The 7,861-nt window shown below is 42.1% G+C and overlaps 1 protein-coding gene across 1 annotated transcript in view; it reads left to right on the forward strand.

Moving 5' to 3' along the window:
• LOC121287954 (uncharacterized protein C7orf50) overlaps window positions 1-7,861 on the forward strand; it is a 345,582-nt gene that overhangs the window by 120,201 nt on the left and 217,520 nt on the right. The window lies entirely within an intron of this gene.

Consider the following 7,861-nt stretch of genomic DNA (forward strand, 5'->3'; position numbering starts at 1 on the left):
TATATTTTTTGCTCTGTATCTCTCATTGCCACATGTTGAGGTCCATTAATTGAGCTGAAAAACAAATTTGGGGATTGATGTCAGGAAATCTTACTTGTGCAAAGAGTGAGCAACATTTGAGATAAATTTGCGGCATAGCAATGGAAGATAAATCCCGAGCATCATTTTATGAGGCTGAGGTTGAATGCAGGGATGGGACTGTATTTTGCTGGATAGATGAGTCAAGACAAACTGAATGGCCTTCCTCATTTGTTTCTGCCTTGCATGCTTTACTGTATTATCAGGTTTTATTTCTCAGCAACGTTTTTAAGCCAGAGTGGAGGAGCCAATGTGCATCATTACAAGGACCCACCCCCCACATCATAAAGAGAAGTAATTTGAGATATTGCCCTCTGCCACTGTTTCGAGCTCATCACTTCCTACTTGCATGTTACATAGAATGGAGAGTGCTGAAACAGAAACAAAAATACCTGGAAAACTTCAGCAGGTCTGCGGAGAGGAACACAGTTAACGTTTTGAGTCCGAATCACCCTTCAACAGAACTGAGTAAAAATAGAAGAGAGGTGAAAAATAAGCTGGTTTAAGGGGGGTGGGACAAGTAGAGCTGGATAAAGGGCGGGTGATAGGTGGAGATAACCAAAAGATATCACAGACAAAAGGACAAAGAGGTGTTGAAGGTGGTGATATTATCTAAGGAATGTGCTAATTAAGGGTAGAAAGCAGGACAAGCAAGGTACAGATAGCCCTAGTGGGGTTAGGGTGGGGTGAAGGAATCAAAAAAGGCTAAAAGGTAGAGATAAAACAATGGATGGAAATACATTTAAAAATAATGGAAGTAGGTGGGAAAAGAAAAATCTATATAAATTATTGGAAAAGAAGGGGGGGGGCGTCGGAAAGGGGGTGGAGATGGAGGAGAGAGTTCATGATCTAAAGTTGTTGAACTCAGTATTCAGTCCGGAAGGCTGTAAAGTACTTAGTCGGAAGATGAGGTGCTGTTCCTCCAGTTTGCGTTGAGCTTCACTGGAACAATGCAGCAGGCCAAGGACGGACATGTGGGCATGAGAGCAGGGTGAAGTGTTTAAATGGCAAGCGACAGGGAGGTCTGGGTAATGCTTGTGGACAGACCGAAGGTGTTCTGCAAAGCGGTCACCCAGTCTGCCTTTGGTCTCTCCAATGTAGAGGAAACTGCATTGGGAGCAACGAATACAGTAGACTAAATTAAGGGAAGTACAAGTGAAATGCTGTTTCACTTGAAAGGAGTGTTTGGGCCCTTGGACGGTGAGGAGAGGGGAAGTAAAGGTCCAGGTGTTGCACCTTCTGCGGTTGCATGAGAAGGTGCGGTGGGAGGGCTTGAGGTGTAGGGGGTGTTGGAGGAGTGGACCAGGGTGTCCCAGAGTGAACGATCCCTGCGGAGAGCCGCCGGGGTGGTGAAGGGAAGATGTGTTTGGTGGTGGCATCATGCTGGAGTTGGCGGAAATGGCGGAGGATGATCCTTTGAATGCGGAGGCTGGTGGGGTGATAAGTGAGGACAAGGGGGACCCTATCATGGTTCTGGGAGGGAGAGGAAGGTGTGAGGGTGGATGCGCGGGAGATGGGCTGGACACGGTTGAGGGCCCTGTCAACCACCATGGGTGGAAAACCTCAGTTAATGAAGAAGGAAGACATGTCAGAGGGACTATTTTTGAAAGTGGCATCATCAGAACAGATGCGACGGAGGCGAAAGAACTGAGAGAATGTGATGGAGTCCTTACAGGAAGCGGGGTGTGAGGAGCTGTAGTCGAGGTAGCTGTGGGAGTCGGTAGGCTTGTAATGGCTAATGGCTGAAACAGGCCATTCAACGCACCTGGTTTATGCTCCACGAGTCTCCTTCAATGCTCTTCATTCAATCCCGTCAATATATCCTTCTGTTAAAATTCTCCTTCCTGTGTTTACTTAGCTTCGCCTTACCTACATCTATTCGTCTCAACCAATCCATGTGGTTTTCCTTAGGTAAACCTGCCTACTGTAATATGAGTGCTTCACTCAGATGTTTAATTGCATCTCCCATACATCAGGCATTAACACTGTTCTGTCATTTCTACTGAGGATTTCATTTTTCTTCAAAACTATGAAAGAACATAATAATTGCTGGAACAATAGCAGATACTAATTGGATGGTAATTATGGTCATTGACTTAAGTGTTCTTGGGAATTAATTGGGTCTATCTAGCCTTTTCCCAGCATAGGATAGGCTCCTCCTATCATTAGAACAAGAATTAATAAGTGAGGACTTAAATTTAGCCCTTTCCTTTGCCTAGTGGCACATGAGGCAGACACATGTTTGTGTCTGTTTCCATGGCTGTTGTTTTTCCTTGGAACAGGTTGCCACTTATCGCCAGAGCCTATAGCTTGAGGAGCGCCACTCCGCATCAAGCATGGCTGACAAGGAGATTCTCCTGCTCTTACCCATCCTTAATAGGTGTATCGATACCCATCCTTAATAGGTGTATTGAAGAGATTTACTGGTTGACAATAGGCCCTAAGCTCTGATATTTTCGCCCTAAATCTCTCCACATCTCCTTCCTCCTTTGAGATACTCCTTAAAATCTACCTCCTATCTTAATATCCCCATACCTGACGCAGTGTCACTTTTTCTTTGATAATACTCTTGTGAAATGCCTTGGAATGCTTTACCTTGTCAAAGGTGCTATGTAAGTGCAGTTGTTGTCATTTTTGAAGCCATAATAAACAGTTTCTCGGGATGCAACTTTCCAATGTCCTCAGCAGCAGATGGCCTGAGTTAGCAGCGGGGCCAGGCAAAGATACAGAGATGGCAGCAGGCAGATTTTGTGATTGAGAAGTCAAATAGTTTGTGACATGTTTGATTCAGCCTGAGGCAGTGACTGTTTCAAGGGCATTCCCTAGTCCCAGACATACCTCCCGTGGCCATTAAGTCCTGGAGTGGTACTCGAACCCAAAGCTTCTGGCTCAGAATTAGGGACGCTACCCACTGCGCCACAAGACCTCCAAATAAGTGATGAGGGGGCACTTTATTTCCAGTCTTATGCCCCCAAACTACTTTGTGTTACAAATAAGATTTTTTCAACTCAGTAGAGATCTGCCGTTTCTCACTCCATGTTTCTCTGTTAACACTAACAATGAATGAGATCAGCTCTTAGTGGGTTCACAGGGATTCCTACCCTCTGAGATAACTGTCATAAAATTGATTCTATCTTCTGATCCTGCAGAGCTGCTGATCAATCATGTGAATGGGATCAGAGCCACATGGTATAAGCTTGATTAGCTTTGATCTTAACCCACAACCATGTAGTTCATGGCTCTGTCTAAAGGTAAATAGAAGCAATCAGCCTTGTACTATACTCTATTTACACAATTCAGTAGATGTGATTTTTTTTCTTGTCGATTCCTCCATCGCCTCTTCCTTAGTTACTGGTTATATTTACACTGTCTTGGCTTCAGTTCTTGTAAAATTGAACAGTGCAACTATATTGTATAATAGTTGATTACAATATCCTGTGCAAAGCTGCAAGATTGTAATGATAGTAACGCATTTAATTTTAATGACAAAGCAATTTGAAGAATTGGAAACACATCTCTCAAAAACAACTCAAAGTGCTTCATGGATAATCACTATGAACTGCAGTAACTGCTTTTATGCAGGCAAGGATGGTGACCATTTTGTACACAGCAAGATCCCACACACAGCTGCATGATGATTTACCAGTCAATCTGGTTTTAGGGTGATGATGGTTGAGAGAGGAATGTTGCCGAGGAGAACTTACTGCTCCTCTTTGAAACAGTGCCATAGGATCTTTAATGTCCTTCTGATTCACAGGAACGGACAGACAAGAGCTCGGCTCAAAATCTGAAAAATGATACTTCTGATAACATAGCGTTCCCTTAGTACTGGACTAGAGTGTTAGCATTGATCATGTACTGTATTCAGGGTCTGGAGTGGTGTTTGAACCTTCTAAGTGAGAACAAGAGTACTACCAACTGAACCAAATTCATGCGTATGTAAGTGTATTGTATAAAAGCCAGGCTAATTACATAGGAAATAGGAACATACAGGACCAGAAAAGGCCATTTTAATCCATCTGATTAAAAAAACAGAATACACAGTTCAGTAACTATATCATTTAATTGATTTTCTTACCAAATGCCTGCCCAACTCCCTGTTCAAGACAGATAACAGCAGTAATTCTCTTTTACTTCCTGGGCAGTACATTCCAAACATTTAGCACCCCCACTGTCTGTACATCAGGTCTATTCATTCACGTGCCCTTTTTTGAGCTCCACCCAATTCCCACCAGTTGTTTTTGGGGGCTTCTCCCTTTAACCCTCTGAGATATCTCCAATTCTGGCCTCCTGGGTATCCCTGATTATATTGCTCCACCATTGGTGGCCATACCTTCAGCTACCTAGGCTCTAAGCTCTGGTATTATCTCCCCAAACCTCGCCACATCTCCCTCCTCCTTTGACATACTCCTTAAAATCTACCTCTTTGACCAAGATTTTGGTCAACTATCTTAATATCCCCATATCTGGCTCAGTGTCAATTTTTCTTTCATAATGTACCTGTGAAATGCCTTGGAATGTTTTACCATGCCAAAGGTGTTATTTAAGTGCAAGTTGTTGGCTTTTTTGATGCTATGATAAATAGTTTCTTGGGACTCAACATGTCAATGTCCTTTAAGAATCTTGAATACTTTAATAGCAGCAAATGGTCTGAGTTAGGGGCAAGGGCAGGCAATGATATAGAGATGGTAGCAGGCAAATTTTGGGATAGAGAAGTCAGATAGGTTGTGACACGTATGATTCAGCCTGAGGCAGTTACTGTTTCAAGAAGTTCCCTGGTCCTGAACACACCTTCCATGGCTATCAAGTCCTGGAGTGGGACTTGAACCCAAAGCTTCTGGCTCAGAGGTAGGGATGCTATTACTGACTTTCAAGAGAGTTCCCTGGCCTTGCTCATGAAGTACAGCACGGAAGAGGAACAGAGTGAACTGTAGAAGATCATGGTTTTCAGAAGACTTTTAAGAGGTTGGTGATGCAGCAAGCATTTAGGGAGGGAGTTCCAGATAGTATGGCCAATCTCCAGATTGAGGGAGGCAAGTACAGAAAGAAAGTTGGTGGAGTGAAGTCCTCATCCTGGAATTTAGGGCTGGATGAAGTTGCCGGTGTGTTGTAGGGTGATGGTCTGAAAAGATTTCTGAACAAGAATTTTGAATTCTGTTTATTGAGTAATGAGTAGCCAGTGAGGAACATGGGTGACTGAGAATTTAGTGCAGGACAACATGCAAGTTGTGAAGGGTCATCATAAAGTGGAGTTCAGGTAAGGTGTTTCTTTGAAGAAATCTAGTCTGGGAGATAAAGAAAGCAAAGATAAGTGTTTCAGCAGAGGCTGAGTTGAGGGAAGAACGGAAACAAACAATATTGTGAAGGTGGAGTAGTCTTTATTGACAAGGAGGCTCGATTTTGTTTGAAATCTAGTTATTTGATGTATACTAGTGGAAAGCTATTTCAAAACTGAATGTAGTGCAATCCTTTCCACTGGGTGGAAGTATAATGACATCTTACATACAACACAATTATGTTAATTGTAGCTTTTGTTTTGAGCCACTGGATTGTGCTGTGTGCCACTTCAGTTCATAACCTTGCTTCTGCATAGAGCCATCAAGTGTCTTGAATTCAGGACAAAATTGTACTGTATTTTATTACTGAGAAATAAAGGTGAAAAGCCTAGGTCCATAATGCATCTAGAAAGGTGGACAGAGTGATGATTAGATGGAGGGAGAGAGACAGTTACAGATGGACAGAAAGCAATGAAACCAGACAGGAAGAAACATGGTGCTGCCAGCAAAATGGAATGGCAACCCTGTCTCTGATTAGTGACAAGATTTGATGGCTTTTTTTTTGCCTTTTTTGCAATAATTTACATCATAATTTAAGCAGGATTCGAAGGTTGAGATTTGTGCAGCTGGGGGTAATATGATTTTGAACATAATTTAGCTTTTTTCTAATTTGATGTAGGATCTATCTAATTAATTATTAGGTGATGCTGGCCTTGGCTTTCAAAAGCTGAAAGATTGTTGGAGAAAGGAAAGTCTCTGGGAACGGGAAGTTGTGTTTCAGCTTAAGAGGATAAAGAGGGGAATGGCTAGAGCAGCACACAGTAACATCAATCAACCAGAGCAAGATTAGAATAGCTGTGACGGACACATGCTGCCGGTTGAAGGCAGGAGATCAAGTTTTGAACCGATCTTTTTTGGTTTAATGTCGAGATGAATGAACTCCTAGTAGAAGAGCCTCATAAGATTAGGGAACAATATTTATGTTTGGGTTGGACCTGGACTTCACACACAGTTAACAGATGTTGAGGCGGGGATGGGATGGGGTGGGGAGATGGGTGTGAGTAAGTGTTCAGCAGAACAGAGCAAATGAAGCTTTTTGTGGCAAGTTTGCTAATGGAGGAAATGTGGAAATTCCGTTTGAAGTCAGAGGCGATAAGAGTGTGAAAGACTAAAGCCTTACTGAGGGACTGATGGTTCTTGGTTGGACTTGAGTGATAAGAAACATGATAATTTCCCTCTCTTCAAACCGCACAATTCACCCCACCCCCACCCAAGACTCCAAGATGCTGAGGTTAATTGCCCAGTAAATTTTGCATGGGTCTGAATATGAATAGAACCTGGGGCCTTTATGGATCAGTTCCTGCCTTCATAACCAGCTCAAGCTGTCAGTCAGTCAGTAACATGAGTATAAAATCGCTCATGACACCTGTTTAAAGACATTCAAATCAGTAGTAGATGGCCCAGTTGGCTACCCGTGACCAGATTTAGTGGAGCAAAAGATAATGTAGCAATACTTCATGGTAACAAGGATTCAATACTGATGCTTCTGTCGTCACAACATTACAGTGGAGTGTTGAGAAAAGCTGCCAATTTTTTTTTAAAAAAGGACTTTTTAGTTTCGTCAACTAAATGAACTGTGCAGAGTCACGACTTCTGCTTTATGTTGATTAAATTAATTTGTTAGAGGAAAAAATAGAATGTTGTTAGCATAGTCATTAGCTAATGCAAAACTAAATCTAAGAAGAATATAATCTGGGGAATGAACATCACTTGTCTTTGCTGTTCGATGGATAGGGTTTTAACTAAAGTGGGAAAGGAAGCAGGAGATAAGTGACTCTCATCTTTAAAAAGTAACATATGCAGGAATCACCAGCACACGCAAATTAAAATTGCCTTATGACAGTGCACATTCTTTACACAGTAATTCAATAATTAATGCAAATAAAATAAGCTTCCTGGGCCATTTGCCAGGCCCGTGTGTGCTGCATATAACCCATAGGCTGTAGCTAGATATTATTGTTTTATTTCCTGCCCTGATTTAACATATGGCAAACAAAAAAAGTACAATATTATCACATCAAATTTGCTGATAAATTTGAGATACAGTATATGAGTAATTTAAGACATGATGTGTAGTAAGTGGTAATGTCACAGGACTAGTAATCCAGGATCCCAGGCTAATGCTCTAGGGACATGGGTTCAAATCCCACCATGGCAGCTGGTGGAGTTTGAATTCACTTAATAATTCTGGCATATAAAGCTATTCTCAGTATGGTGAGCATGAAACTATTGTTGATTGTTACATACATCCATCTCATTCACAAATGTCCTTTAGGGAAGGGAATCTGCAGTCCTTACTCAGCCTGGTTTACATGTAACTCCAGACCCACAGCAATGTGGTGACTCTTAACTGCCCTCTGAAATATTCAGTTTAAGGGCAATATGGGATGGGCAACAACACCACATCCCTTGAAAGAATAAAGAAAAAAAATGCACTGTTCTTGGGA

Source organism: Carcharodon carcharias, chromosome 15, assembly GCF_017639515.1.
Source record: "Carcharodon carcharias isolate sCarCar2 chromosome 15, sCarCar2.pri, whole genome shotgun sequence".
Taxonomy (NCBI): Eukaryota; Metazoa; Chordata; class Chondrichthyes; order Lamniformes; family Lamnidae; genus Carcharodon; species Carcharodon carcharias.